This window comes from Canis lupus, chromosome 37 (assembly GCF_003254725.2).
Source record: "Canis lupus dingo isolate Sandy chromosome 37, ASM325472v2, whole genome shotgun sequence".
NCBI lineage: Eukaryota > Metazoa > Chordata > Mammalia > Carnivora > Canidae > Canis > Canis lupus.
Window position 1 is genome coordinate 8,474,903 of NC_064279.1, and position 15,923 is coordinate 8,490,825.

At 38.2% G+C, this 15,923-nt stretch overlaps 1 long non-coding RNA gene across 2 annotated transcripts in view; it reads right to left on the reverse strand.

Moving 5' to 3' along the window:
- Positions 1 to 15,923, reverse strand: part of LOC112656562 (uncharacterized) — a 400,328-nt gene that overhangs the window by 8,832 nt on the left and 375,573 nt on the right. For both annotated transcript variants that reach the window (XR_003134461.3, XR_004812384.2), the window contains one exon: positions 2,046 to 2,112. This is a non-coding gene — a long non-coding RNA (uncharacterized LOC112656562). The remainder of the gene's footprint in view (positions 1 to 2,045; positions 2,113 to 15,923) is intronic.

The window sequence follows — 15,923 nt, forward strand, 5'->3', positions numbered from 1 at the left end:
GTGTAAGGGGGTTCTCCCTTGTTTCCTGTGTTAAATTTAGCCATTCTGACAGGTGTGAGGTAGTATCTCACCATGGTTTTGATTTGTATTTCCCTGATAATGAGTGATGTCGAGCATCTTTTTATGTGTCTGTTGGCCATTTTTATTTCTTCTTTGGAAAAATGTCTTTTCATGTCTTTTACCCGTTTCTTGACTGGATTATTTAAACCAATAGCCTTTTAAAGGCAGAACCAAAGATACAAGAGTTGTCCAGAGAGGACACGGATGATCCAGCCCCATGATCCAAAAGTTTACTCCCCAAGTTAGTCTAAGATAGCAAAGGCCTTCATTGCAAAGGAGGTAAGGAGAATCTCCATTTTCCCATGAAAATGTGAGATGCCTCTAGTCCTAGACCTAACTAAGCTGTAACACCAAGTAGGTGCTCTTGGAATGGGACTTTCCAGCACTAATTAAGCCATGAAAGTTGAGATGACAAACACCCCTGAGAGCTGACATAGACAGAGAGAGGCTGTTCTCTGCCTATTCAACTGGCCACCAAGGTACACCCTGGTAAATGGAGACCAAAGAGAATGTTCTCAATCATCACAAAGCAAAGCTTCTAGATTTTTCCTTTCATTTTGTTCAATGTCCTAACAGTTTTAAGTACCTAGGTGGTAAGGGACTATGTATTGTTTTATAGTGTAAATCATTGCACAAAAGTTTTTTGAGGTTGGAGGGTGAGCTACTGTCTATCAAACCCATTCTATGCCAAGCTAATCCTATCACAGGAGTCTTCCTGAGATGGTGAGTGTTCTAACAGCTTTTAGGTGTCCCACCCATGCCCACTAGTTTTGTGGCTTTGGCTTCCAAAATGTCCCTTAGCGATAGATGACAAACAACATAAAAGACACAGCCAAAGGAAGACAAAGACCCTCTCTGGGAGGAATGGATTAGTAACCAAACAGTGACTTATCCTAAGGAACTAGTTTCATGAATATTTTCCCCTGCTAGTCAAGATTTAGAAAGAGAGGAAGAGAAGTCTCACCATTCTCCATCCGTTGGACTGTGCAGATAGAGGCTGACATGGTGAGAAATCTCTGCTTCTGCCTGTAGTATGTAAGATGTCCTAGGACCTTTAAGCTATAGCAGTGCCTGGGTAAATGGTGTCCAGCAAGTTAAAGTATTATTTCAACTTTGACAAGTGTTTGGGAGAGCAAATAACTCCTGTCTCCTTCAAGGGTCCTTCTAACTGGGCTAAGAATCAAATTGACATGAGGTAGATTAACAGTAGAAAATAAAATTCAATACCATATGTATGGGGGGAGCCACATAGACTGGCAAAGGGGTATATATGTCATCCTGAACTAAGGAGAAGGGGGTAGGGAGGGGTCTGGCACTTTAAAGGAAAGGCATGTAATTCAGAGGGCGATAAGAAGAGCAGATGTTTGGTAATTAGATGTTTGCCTTGTCATCTCAATGGGTTATTCATTTAAAATTGATCTCTGCTAATAAGCGATCAATTTTCTAAAGTGGGAAAGACCCCCCCACACACTTTAGATTCTTCTGTGTAGGTAAGGGAGGGGCAAGAGTTTCTCTTGAGTTCCCAGGGTCTTGATTGCCTTCAGCTCAAAATAATCCACGTGCAAAGTGGCCCCTTCATCTTTTTCCTGTGCTGATACTATTTGTAGATGTTTCAAGAAGCACCTGTGGGTTATCTAACAGCTTGACTAGACACTAGACATTTCAGACATTTGGACCCAAAGGGGTACTTACCACCTGAGGACATGGAGTTCCTGTCCTAGCAAGCCCACTGAGTGACACTGAATGCTGGGGGTATTCCGTGTAAGTTGTGAAAGGGGATGTAGAAAGAGATAACCTAGCTGCTGGGGTTTCTTTGGAGAATCCATTTTACAGCCTAAATCACGATCTGTTGTCAGAAGAGTTTGTGCCTATTCACAGAGCTATTTCTAGTATTTGTGATCGAATTAGTGACAGACTGTGTCCACAGGATAGCGCATAAACGTGAAATAAGGTAACACAGGGCTTGTTTACAATGCAGAGCTTACCTATCTTCGAGGCCTGGAGATGTTGTTTCCCTGAGGCACCCAGGAACAATCCGTATTCACTATGCTCCTGTGAAAGAATGGAGGCCAAGTCTTTCACATTGAGCTTTCTTAAAATTTGTTAGACCACGCTTATTTTGAGAGACATCTATCACAAAGTCGTGTGCCACCTTAATAGTGTTGCAGACTTTAACCTCGCCTTACATCTGCCTGCTTTTAAATACTGGCACACACACAAAAGATTCATTAGATGTCAAAAAAAAAAAAAAATGAAGGCAACAAATTGCGTGAAAACTCTGTACCATAATTAGGCAAATTCTGTAAGCTGATAGAATACTTAAAAGGTTTTTTTTTTTTTTTTCCTCTTCAATAATCCATAAAGCAGTCAGGTCCACCTCTCCATCAGTGAGAATATTAATTTATTAATTTCAGAGAATGATGAACCAATAAAACATACTTGATTCCTAAGGATATTCCCTCCAAAAAATCTGAAATGTCTTTACCATTCAATGACACTCTTTACTATATATCACAGATACTTTGCATGTTACAGCACGTGGAAACAAGAAACTGAGGGCCCTTAAAAGTTATCCACACCAGGGTTATCGGAGTGTGGTCATCACACCAGTAACACCAGCAAATTTGCGATTTTGTTAGAAATGCAAATTCTTAGGCTACGTGCCTGACAAATAGGTTCACCCCAGAAGTTTGGATTTTCAAAACCCCTTCCAATATTTGAAAGCCATGAATCTATACCAGTTCCTTCCAATTAAATTAATTCAAAAGATATTTCTTGTACAACCTTTGGCCCAGAAGAGATTTCAGTTGGAGAAAGTTTTTATCCTCAGTCTATACTTTAAGATGCCGCTAGAATTGCTCTAGATGCCATACAAAAATTAAAATTTTAAGTGAATTTATAAACTAGGTATCCTTTCACTTTTTCAATGCATACAAGCAAGAGGAAACATTACCCCAAAAGATGGGATAAGAAGCAGAGTCACTTCTGTCCCCAAAATGAGGCTCTGGAATAGGATCAGTTATCTGGAAAGCCAGTAAGAAAAGAACAGCTTGAGAGTGCAAAGGTAAAATGAGCGTAGAATGTTATAAAAACATTTTTGAGCAGCCCACCCAGACAAGGGAAGTCTGCTATTACGTCCTTAACTAGGGATTCCTCCTCCTTATCATGTTACCCCATTCCGTGGGCCTTGAGCCACACAGTGTTCTCTTCTTAAATGACAGAAAAAATAATGAAGGTGAGAGAGCGGTTTCACAGCATTAATGATCTCAATTGAACTGTCTGGCATTTATTATTTACAGTATTTCTCACATTAATTTTTGGCACAGTAGTATGTTAGTCGATTGCATAGTGTGGGCAGGAAAGGAGATTTTTGAATTTATTTTATGCAAGCTAAAAAGTTCACACTGATTTATACATGTACAATGGAATAAGATTCAATGAGCCTTGATGAGATAAAGCTGAAATAATTCAGAATCAGGAGCCTGAAATATTATAGGCAGTTTGTTCATCTCTGAAATCTCATACTGTTATTTAAATTCCTCCAAGTTCATTAATCCCATTTAATAGCAGCTGATGCAAATCCACTTGGACTTTGGGGAGGGAAAAAAATAATGGGCCATAATGCCTTTGTGCCACGGAAAATAATACAATTATTTTTACTTTGCAAGAGGTCACAATTGAAGAGTTTGAGATTTTGAGCTGCCATAACTACAAATTTAGCAAAAAAGTAGGCATTTAATGATAGAGTCCACTTTGGTGGTTTAGGTTTTATTTTGAATGTTTGTTTTGTCTTAAAAACACTAATGCTGAAATGTTGTCTCAAATCTTTATTTTCAAATCACTTATTATATTACCATAAATTGTAGGGTGCAGTAAAGGCCAGATTTGAAAGAAAGCACACTTTACTGTCTCATTTTTCTATAAATAACATGACACTTTATGAAATAAGAATTATCATAAAAGTTTCTTTTTTTTTTTCTCCTATAACTCCAGTTGCTAGCATAGCTCAGCTAATGGCCTTCCTCCAAGTAGCTCAGTGGACTGTTCCAAATATAGGAGCATAATGGGTAGAGGTTAACTGTAGGAAGTCTGAGAAAAACAGTAATCTATAATTTTGCCACAATTATAATATTTCCCTTAAATAATAGTGAAGTCCATGGGGTGAGTGCTAACAAATACCTTTTAAAGATGCTCTTATTACTTTCATTGTCTTGATGCTTGTGCTCTCTCCACACAGGCCATTAGAAGCAGTGAAAGACTTGGGGCTTTGACCCATGGAGGCTTAGAGGTTGTGGTTAACAAGCAAACAGAGGACCTCAGCCCGCGGCCCATCCTCGGGGTGGAGTGCACTGTTATCTAGAAGCCCGGCTGTGCCACATTTACAGGAAGCAAACCCAGCAAAATGAAGAGACTGTCAGCATTAGCGAGGCCTCCACCAAAGCCCCTCAGGGGAGAAAATCAGGTTTGGCTCAGTTGGGAAGACCCCAGAGAAAACCTTTATTTTCTCAATAAAGAGATAAGATGCCAAAATTCCTCAAAGGGAGTGAGTTTAGGTGTCAATCCCATTTTGTCCATTTGACGCCCTGCCTTTGAGAAGAGAACATTTACAACAGAACTATCTCTTGGATAAAGAACCCAGTAAATCATACAGAGGGCTGTGTGAGAATATCCTAGATGCAATATGCTCGGGACACACTCACATCCCAAGTATCAAAGCAGAACATGTGAGCTGCACATTTAAACAAATGCTGAGCAGTGAGTGAGATGAGCATCTCTGTAATTAGACCTGTAATTTTGAAGTATGAGGCTTCAGGATCTCTGGTTATCTAATATCTTGGGAACAAAGAAAGGTCTATCTTGAGGGAAAATTCTCCCGGGCATCAGGGACAGAGGGAACAGTAAAACACAAACTGTCCCGGGTGGATTTATTGGTGTATTTCAGGAGAGTCCATCTTCTGTCCCCACTGTCACACACTGTACTATTATGGATTGTGATTAGGGATGGGATCATGTGTTTTGCCAAGTTTAAAACCCACACAAAATTGTAGGGTTAGAGTCTGGAACAAAACTCCAGCTTCTTGGTGTGGAGTTTTTCTACTTATGGCAAAATGTGGCTTCCGGGAGGGTGAGTTAAGATGCCTCAAAGGGAAAAAATTCTTCCAAAGGAACATTTTGATAATTCAAGTGTAAATAAATATAAATCCAAAACACATTTTTAATTAAAGGGAAATTGCTTAGAAAAACATATTTATATCCACTCCCCTTCCGCATACACTCACTCGCAATCCTCTCCAAATAAAGTTCAAAAGGGGTAGCTCTGGAAGGGGAGGGTTTAGAAACCCACACTCAATTGCCTCCTTGAGATGGTGTCTCAGAATCAGGCTTTTTGAACACACATAAAGCTTATTAAAAGTAATGCTTAAAGTGTTGTTCTCAGTCACCATAAGTCATGTTTAAAAATAACTGCTTGTGAGACTTACATCGCCCTGTCCCCACCTCCAACATCACTACATGTTTGCCCTTTTACCCTAAGAACCTGATCCCTCCACAATCAGGTCTTCCACTCCCCAGCAAGTCCCTGGATGGTGAAAGCCACAATTCCTCTGCGTTTTCACCTGTTTCTTCCTTACCATTCCATCACACCGACGCACTCCAATTACTGCGTGTGAAATAGGAAGATTTCATTTTAGCTTTGTTCTTTCAAGCCCTCTTTCTCTTGTGGCTTTTGTGGTATCTTATAATTATGTTTCATAAAATGCTTTCAGGCCTATGTTCTCCATATATAGATATATAAAAATATATATAATAAGCAACCATTCAGAAGAAAAGAAGACAGGAACAATGGGAAGGAGAAAATTATGAAAAGAAGTATTCAGTTACCCTCAAACATGTGTCCTATCTATGGTTTGTATTTTTTCTTTAAACCCGGCTTCAAAAGGAAGCCTAAAGATACTGATACATAACCTCTTAAAGAGCTCTCACCAGCTGCCTACAAGGACACGCAGAATTTAGTATTTGTTTCACTATTTATACAAGAAAGACCAAAGGAAGTTTAGCTTGTGGAAATGAAGTAATTAAAAGAGCGCATAGAAGTTAGCCTTGAATTTTTATTTTCGATTGTGTTTTTTTTTTTTTTTCTTACAATGCCCTTCTCCTAACCCTACCTAGATATCTGTCTCCTCCGCTAGCTGAACTCAAGTGAAAGGGTGTGTCTTACTCATTTTGATATTTTCACTGTCTACCACTGACCTGGAACTTACAAGAGGTGCCCAATAAATATTTACCAAATGTTTTGTACATAATGTGTGTGTGTGCACGGTCCTCCTCTTTTGTCTGTAGTGACAAAAGAAATTTATCCTCTCTAAAATCCTCCCCTGTGGCCAGGGCTATTCCACTCATCAGTCAGATCTATCACTTGTACAAAACTGAAACCAAAAATTTAAATGAATATTTTGGAATCTTAATTAAGAGGCTCATAATCACATACACCATATCATTCATGATTGTTTTCTTACAGTTGAGAATATCATCTGTTTAAGACAAGATAGGTTTGAAGTATGATTTTGGTTTTAATTACTAATGGCACTTGCCAGTAATGAGTTTGTGGCATGTGTTTAGAAACTAATGAAACAAACGCTTTTCACCCTCGCTTGAAACCATATGCATGTGTAGTCGAAAGGTAAAATCAATAAAATAAGTCTGATCATTTATCTGGACTATATATTGTGACTATATTATTTTATATTTGAATCCCAAGACACTCAATAAAAGAACAGTTTGGGGGCTCTCAAAACTGTAGTACCTGTCATTGAAAGAAACAAGAAATCAAAGGATAGGTAAGAAATCAGCTAAATTTTTATTCTAAATTTCAATCTGCAATTTGTGGTGGAAAGAGCCTTTCCTATTATTTTAAATAATATTTGGTATTTGATATCAATTTGCAGAGATCTTAAGCTCCTACTTTTAGGGAAGAAAGAAAACTATTTTTAGCTTTCTTTGCCATTCAATGCTTACCATCAAACTAATCGGGAGATAATTTAGCAGTAACAATGAAGACTTACGATTCCCTTTTTCTTTAACTGAATTTCTTCTTTTCAAGTTAATGATTAAACACATTGAGTAGCATAAATTGGAGGAAAATGAGATTTCCCAGGCAATGAATGGCTTTCTGATAGGTTACAAATTTATTCTGAACAGATAAGCTACTGTATTTTCAACTGGACAATCAAAATATCATTTTACTTCAAAGGAAAGGGAGCAATAATTGAATGCCTTGACTCACTTCACATTTATGGCTATTTTCCCATTACAGAATACAGTTGGATATAGTTTTATATGCCTGTGAACTGAGCACATTTCTTCTGCACATGGAACTTACTATATGAAGAGGGGTATTGTAAGGTAGACAAAATGAGAGGCATGTAAGAATCAGGTCAATGGCAATAAACCCTTCTTGCTAAGTATTCAGTTGCCCTCTTAACAGAATAAAGACTATCTTGGGTTATCTTTTCTTAAAATCACCTCTTTTGCCACAATAGTTTAAATATCCACATACCCATATTTAAGGGCATCTTATTTTTCACTAAAGAGTTTGAGGAATATGACAATATATATATACTTATAACACCGGTTCTAAAGATGTGAATGACAACCAAAAGTTGACCAAAAAATGAAAAATTTAAAAACGAATTAAAAAATTAAGAACTTGATAACACAACAAAATGGCAGCCAAGTTTGTCACTTTTTTATATGTTTGGGAGGAAATCTGAAAGGGGAGTGAGCAAACATGTAATCCCGGTGTGAAGGGTCTATTCCTTAATCACATGTAGTAAATCTCAAACCAAGAGCAGTGTGGACACACAGATGTTAAAGTAGACACAAGGGGTTAATTTCCACAGTTAGCACAGACTTATCTAAAACCAGGCTTTGGTTAGCCTCATTGTTATTATTATTTAACTTTTATCAAATGCCAGTGATGCACTTTATCATGAATGAAACACCAACTGGTCTTGAAGAATCCTACCTGTTTTTATGTAAAGGGGCCATAGACCTCTAATTCTGAGGGTAAAAACTTCGCTGGTATTATCCTTTAAATGTAATGCATGAGGTCCTTGTCTATAGTTCTCCTTGAATCTATGATTAAATAAGCCAAACCACACTCCTTATGGAATGGTGTATATTGTAGGTACCATAACTTTCTTAGGCTTGTTCTTAATTTATGTTTTTAAGACTTAAGACTCAAGGAATCCTACCTTTGGGGAACAGGTTTGTATTAATCCATAAGAATTAAAAAATCAGAAACCATCAATATTCACTTTGATATACAAAAGGCAGGTCTAGGAGAGTGTCAGAGGAACAGTTTGTTTCATGTGATATTTATTGAGATTATACATACTGTAAATGGCAAACAAGATGCTCTTGGCCTCAAATACTCACAATATAGTGGGGGCAGAGGTTACTGGAATACAAATATATAAAAAAGAGCTGCACTACACTTCCACAGGGGTAGGGGAACCACACATTTGGGTAGTGGAATGGGGGTAAGGAGAGGAAATTCTTTCTCAAGGAGGAATGTGGTTGAGCAGAGTCTTGAAAGACTAATGAAAATTAGCCTGTCCCAGAGCTGGAAGTAGAGCGTTCAAAGAGAAGGAAATGAAATAGAAGTCAAATAATAGAAACAAGGGAGACATCAGGGCAACTTGCCAAGAGTGCAGTAGGCTGGGCAGGCCGGGGAGTGGTCCCAGGCGAGGCTGGAACATTGAGGGCAATTCCAGATGACTTTGTAGAATGCTTCAGGATTTACACTAACATCCCTGGGGACCTTTTGGACACTTTGAAGTAGGTGAGTGCCGTGATCGGTTTTACTTTTTAAAAAAATCTTTTACTGGCACCCTGTAGAGGATTTTTGGACTAACTGGAGAGGAGTGATGGGTGTTTTAACTGATTTTGAAATATCGCTGTGGTTTCTCCCTTCAGGTCTAATTCCTAAACATAGTATGGACCACTGCCATGCCTTATTGGAATGCTTCCTCCTTCAGCCAATGGGCTTATAGGAAAGGCACCAGAAACATGACTATTCCAGAAAGTCAAAGCAAAGCAGATCATGTTTTCTTCTTTAGGGAATGGCCCCATCAGATGCTATTTGGCAAGTCACTTGGCTTCCCATTTCACCATAAAAATCATCGCCAGTTTCACTCTTGGGATTTATTAACTCTTTCTTTGATGTTAACAGATTGGCAGTAATTGTGGCCCCTCTTCAGCAAGCTCATTATGACCAGCAGCTCTTAGTAATGCTCATTTTATCACATGCCACGCACTGCAGTAAGCATGTACATGCATTACTGTATTGAATCCTCCAACAACCCAATGAGATAGATGCCATCATCATCATAGTCACCATCGTATCCCCATTTTGAACATGGACAAATGGAAGCCTAAAGAAGTTATGTGACTTGCTCCCAGGAAACACCAGGAAGTGGCAGGGCCAGGATAGGAACCGAGAGCTGTTTTATTCCAAAGCCTATACCCTTGATCATTTCTATATCCTGCCTGTTTGCATCAGTTTTCATTGGAAATAAAAGTTAAAACATTCCAAAGTATTTCTCTTTAGCAGATGATCTACTTCACTCCAAACAGAAAATATTTTAGCATCTCCAATAGCATATTTTAAATGAATTCCTTATAGTTTTATTGGTGTCCATTCGCCTTTCAGAAGTCTCTCTTTTGTTTTGTTGCAACTTTGGTTTTATTTGTATTTTAGATCAAGATCTTTCTTCCTGTGGAGTCTATACAGGCCACTCTTGGGACTTTCTTACGTTGCAGCAGAGGCTAAAAATGGAAAATTCAAGGTCCTTAACTGGACTCTGGCTTTATAATTGCCTCTGTGGTGCTCTCACCACATTCCCAGATGTGCCAGAGAGACAGAGGGTAGGGAGGGAAGTGCAATGTTAAAATAAGGCTAAGCAAACAGTTTGCCCAACAGATGTTAACCCAATTCATAATTTAAAAGTTCCTATTTTTGTTCACCGCTTAGACAATGGACATTTTAATTTCCCCTCCAACCATTGCCTGTGAATTAGGTTCAGAAAGCTAAAGCCATCATACTTTTTTCCTAGTCCTAGGTCAAGGAGGCAAAAGGAGTATGTTTTCTTTTTATTTGAAGCAGAGCATGATTATGAAACCTTGTTAGGACTTAAACAATTTGTTTAAATATGTCTTAGTTAATATGGTTACCAGGACTAGATTTAATCAAAGTTGAATAACTTATTGTTGTAGCACAAATCCTATTGGAAAAGCAATACCCAAGAGTTACATTTACATAATTTTAAATAGAAAAATTGAAATTAACTGTAACTAATCAGCACTTCTTTTTCTCTCAACCACTCTGTTTGTAGTAACCTTTGTCCTTAGGTAGGGTTCAGGCATTAAAGAAACCCAGTCAATTCATCAAAGTGGTGGTATCCCCTACTGAGGGACGCTAGCAGAGCAGTTCTATCTGTTACAGTGAACAGAGGAAAATAATACTTGCCTGATCTTTAAAATATATGTGACAAATTACTTATCTTGCAGAATTGGGTTTAAAAATGTGAGTTTCCTAATCTCTTGTGTTACACTCAAACCACAAGAAAGTTGCACCCCCTTGCCTCCCACATGTTGGGTCCCACGACCCTGGTACCACAAGTCCCACAGAGAGAACCAGCCCATGGGTGCAGGAAGATCAAGCTGACGCAGAGCTGGTAAGAAGCTTGGTGGTAAAAGTCAAATATATATTGGAGGAGCTAAAATAACTGCAAGCCCAGCCCTTGTGGTATAATGGCAATAAATAGAGAACAAAGGCATGTGGAAAAGAAAAAGGAAAATAAAACCCCTGAGGAAAATCTAAAGAATAATCAAGTGTTAGGTGAAAGCTCGGGATAATAAGAGAACTTTCTTTCAAAGGAAGAAGTTTCTTTTCTGATCCTGTATTAGAACTTGTAGAATTTCATCCTTTTTTTTTTTTTTTTTCTCATGGGTCTTAAGCATTTCTCATAGGTCAAAATTATATACTTCGACACTTATGGGCTTTCTACTTAACAGAGGACTGACCCAGGTGAACCAGGAGGCTAGAGGGAAGAGGAGCCCCAGTATAAGAGTAGGTGAATGTACCAAAAAGAGCATCAGGATGAAGATGATGAAGATGATGATTTAAAGGCATTTTTTCAAAGGATAGAATCAGAAACCTAGACACGACCATAGAAACTAAATCCTCAGAGCCTTCCATTTCACAAGTGAAAGGAAAACAATGACAACAAGGAATCAGATTATTTTCACTGCATTGCCTTAGGTTACACACTTCATTCTAGAATCTCTGTTGTCCTTTCAAATACGTGAGCCCCCCAACTATGTCGCAGGTATGAGGGCATCTGAGTCCTTCAAGAGTTGGGGCAATTTTCGTGTTTGGCAGAATCACATTTAAAAATTCAACAACTTTAAAATGCTTCTGTTGACTGTATTAAATTTATATTTTGTATGATTTTCTTTTTCCCCTGGGAAATTGTCTCTAACTTCCCAAAGGAAGGAGCTTGACTTTGGAATAATTTACATCTTGTCCATTTTTAAATCTTGGTTTCCCACAAGTCTGTGAGTATAAATGTAATATTCCCCCTCCCATTTTGAACCCCTGATGGGACACGGGTTGCAAGGACACATATGAGGACGTTGAGGAGTTTCTAAGAAGTTATGGCCTAAGTAACTTTTGTTATGAAAGCAATAGGAATAGAGATTTTACTAAAGTTCTTTTGTAACCACAAAAATCTTACAGAGGTAACTATTTTAACATTGACTTCTACTTGCCACATTTATGGCCTTGTGAAAATGAAACCAAGCAAATAATCAATTTTGTTGTATATACTGTATATCAGCTGTTACATATTTTTATTATGCAGTATAGTATAATTTATATATTATAAGCATATATTGAAACTAAGTAGAATAAAGAATAGTGTAGTTTTTTCTTACCTTTTTCTCATTATTTTTAAGGTTTGAAACTATATCTCATCATGGTAACTTTGAATCCTATATTAAAATAAAGACTTTAAAAACCCCCCAAATTTTAATGGCCTCTCAAGTAGGTCTTTTTTGAGATTTTTAAAATTTATTTATTATTTATTCATGAGACACACAGAGGGAGGAGCAAGCTCCCTGTGGGGAGCCCAATGTGGGACTCCATCCCAGGACCCCGGGATCATGACCTGAGCCAAAGGCAGATGCTCAACCACTGAGCCACTCAGGTGCCCAGGTTTTTGTTTTTGTTTTTTTAATTTTATAGCATTTTTCTAGTGATACCAATGTGAAGAAAGGTAATACCCATATAGTCAAATAGAAAGATTTTTCATACCAAACCCACTTGCCTGCTCATCAAGGTCCTTGGGCTAAGGAAAAAAAAAGTTCTAACTTGGCCCTCCTTTGAATGAGGGAACCCAGGTCAAACTTTCATCCCTACCAAAGAATGACATATTCCAGAAACCAAAAACAAATAAACAAACAAAAAGGTTCCGTAGAAGGAGTGACCATGCTGTTTCCCTGCTGACTTGGGGCAAGGCGGTCACTGAGCAGGAGGGAGAGAAACGGGCAGCTCAGGGCAAGAGTGGGGTGCACACAGTCAACAAATAAGCCACATGATTAGAGACTTTGTTACTAATTACAATTACACTGAAAAACAAACATTTTCCTTTGGACCAGAAGATCTTGTGTCTGAAGGACAAAGGCTGTCCCAAATGATGGTCCTTTCATATTGTTATAGACTTAGCAGCACAGACTTTTTAAACAATAAGGCCTACGTTCACAAAGAAAGTGAAATAATTATAAAAATTACAAAAGTCTCTCTAACAAAAATTCTGTTTTCCACGTCTGGATTTCTGAAAGAAATGTGAGGTAGGAGCAGAAATGTAAGGAAGAGAGCAAAGAAGGCATTTTAATTCATCAGATCTCTCATGACTGCAAGACCTGACAAGAAGCAGTGGAACAGAGAACCAGGTTCACATTTAGAATAATTTTGTAGTGAGCAAATTTCATTCTATACAGATTAGATATTTTTAGATATCTCTGAATTTCCAAGGAATGCATTTTCTACAAATCTGGGGTCTAGTAGCAAATCACAGGTAGGTGAGCAAAGAGAAAGTAAAATGACTATCATTTTGTATGTATATATAAGGCGTACATATCAGCATGCCTGTGTACCTAGGTCTCTATATGCATATACATTGTACATATGAATATATGTACATATGTGTCTTTGACTTCAAAACAGTGCTAGTTTTTAAGAATTATTCAGGTAGCACATGAAAAGGTACTGTGGATTCAGTAGATGGCAGTCTTCCCACTAAGCCAAAAAAAAAAAAACATTGTGGAAATCACATCTTAAGAGAAGGGAAAACTGCCTTTGAGTTAAGATATAGCTTTTCTGACACTGATTATTAAAGGGCACATTAGGTGGAGAAATTCAGAACCTTTATGCTGAAGTGAAACAATGTAATTATTCCTGATATCAAATCAAGGAGACAGATTGGAGCTATTTCTATAATCAGATTAGGAATGACAAGAAGGAGAATCCCCACTCCCCAGTCTCTGAGGACTACTCACATGCCAGGTTTTTAAGACGGGAAACTGGACATTGAGCCCCTATTATCATCAGCTCTCTGATCTTATATCCTCCCATCAAAGAAACAAAAAGCAAAATCCTTTCATGTTGTGATAACCTACCAGAGTTTCAGAGGCAGATATGATGGAAAACTTTGGTAGATGCTTTAGAGAGGAACTCTTGATTTTGCTCCCTACCTTAAAATGCTGGGAAAGTTGCTTCAGCTCTCACACTGAAGTCCTCCCTCTGTTAAAGCAGGGATAATAAAACTACTACCATGGGATTGCCATAAGGATGAGAAATATACTGGACATTCCACAGAAACCTGTGTCCTTCCTCCAAGAGTCCCACTCTTCCTAAAAATGATCTTAGGGAGATACAGATGTATATATTCATATATGTGGATTTTTCTAAGTAAAGTGAATCAAACTTAATTTCATTATGATGATTTTAAGCTTCCTCTTATGAAAACTGGCACTTTTCTTTAAGGAGTGTGGTGGGCTCAACAATCCAGACATGAAGATCTCCTCACTATTTTCAAATAGATCTTTGTTTTCTTTATTGCATATTCACAGTATATAGATGATTAATTATATTTTGTATTATGTAGGAGCTTGGGCATCAGAGTTAATCTTATAGGAAAATGATATTTATTTCTATTGTGAATATATTATTCAATATCTAGTATTTGAAAAGAAAGCACAATTACATCCATTCAGTGTGGGCACTGAGTGATACTTTGGAAGTTATTACAAAAGAAAAATTCTAAATATATTTATTATCTTCCTTTATTGTCTTTTCCATCCAAACATAGTGTAAGGACTTCTTATTTGTACTCTGGCAAATGAGAATCATTAGAAAGCAACAGAATCCTATTGTTCCTAGGTCTACTGATATTTTGCTGAATACTGTTATTAATTCAATATGATTGACTTCTGCTTATATGTGAAGAGGAGAAAATATGTTATGTTTAACAGTTTGTTTCTTACAAATGAAAAATGATCAAAAAAAAAAATTTTGCCTAATGAAATGTCACAGACTACCCAGTCTCGTTTCTTCAGTTGCTTGCCCCTGATGCCTTAATTCTGGAGAGCCCATGAACTTTACTGGAATAACCACCTCGGAAAGCTGATGTTCTGAGTTCTGATCTATCCATGAACCAGAAAACATTAATTTATACTTCTGAAGAATAATTCCTTTGCCATCTAAATAATTCAGATAGTTAATGAAAAGACAGACCCAGCCCTGTTACTCAGAAGGTGAAGTGGAGCAGTTAGGATGGCCCCCCTCAGCTAGAAGGAAGGGTCAGGGACAACTGTCCTGTCATGCTGAGGTTGCTGGAGCAAAGCAAGCACTGGTCAGTGGCTGCCCAGCACAGTCCCCCTCCTGACAAGCTCAAGTACTTTCCTCTGCTACTAGGGCCTCCACCAATCCCATGTCCTTGGTCAAAAGCCCACTGCTCTAAGGAATGCTGATGTGATTTTTTTTTTTTGGGGGGGGGGGACGTTGTTTTGCTTTGTTTTGTCAAGATAAAGTAAGGAAGAGTCACTGCCACCAATACATTTTTGAAATTTCATGACGCTTCTCTTACCTTCCAGGGCCACTGCTTTCAAAGTAAAAGAGAACAATTTGAACAGTGCTTAAAAAGAAAAAGGTGGGGCCAGGGGAACCCAGAATGCAGATCTGAGAGGACAGTATTTCACCCACACTGTGCCAAGGCAGTGCTGGTGGGGTGGGGTCGGGGGGCAGCTGTTAGATGAAGGGTGGCTTTTAAATGAGATGAATGAAACCTACTGAAGGAAGCTCTTTCCCGCTCATTGGCATCTTTCTAATCCACTGTGGCCAGTGTCTGACACTGCTCGGCCCCCGGCCCAGTGCTTATCTAAGAGGCACACTTCAAATGTGTGGTGTTAACAGTATTCAAGTCATAGATCAATGAGAAAAACCGAATTTCTTGAATGGGAGGAGGTCACCTCATTTTTCTCTGAATTCTCCACCCTCCGCACGATGCCTTACACACCATAGGTTTTCCAAAAAGTGGCTGCTAAATGAATGAATACCTGAAGAAATGCATGATGTTCTCTGATCATAAATTTATGAACCCAGGGTAGAGACTGCTGATCTAAAGAATCAAGTCCTGCTATGTATCTATAGTGTAAGTTGTTTGACAATCTTATAAACACCCTACTATCCCCAGCTATAACATGCCGTAATTTTTATTTGGTTGTTTCTAAAAATCTCTGTG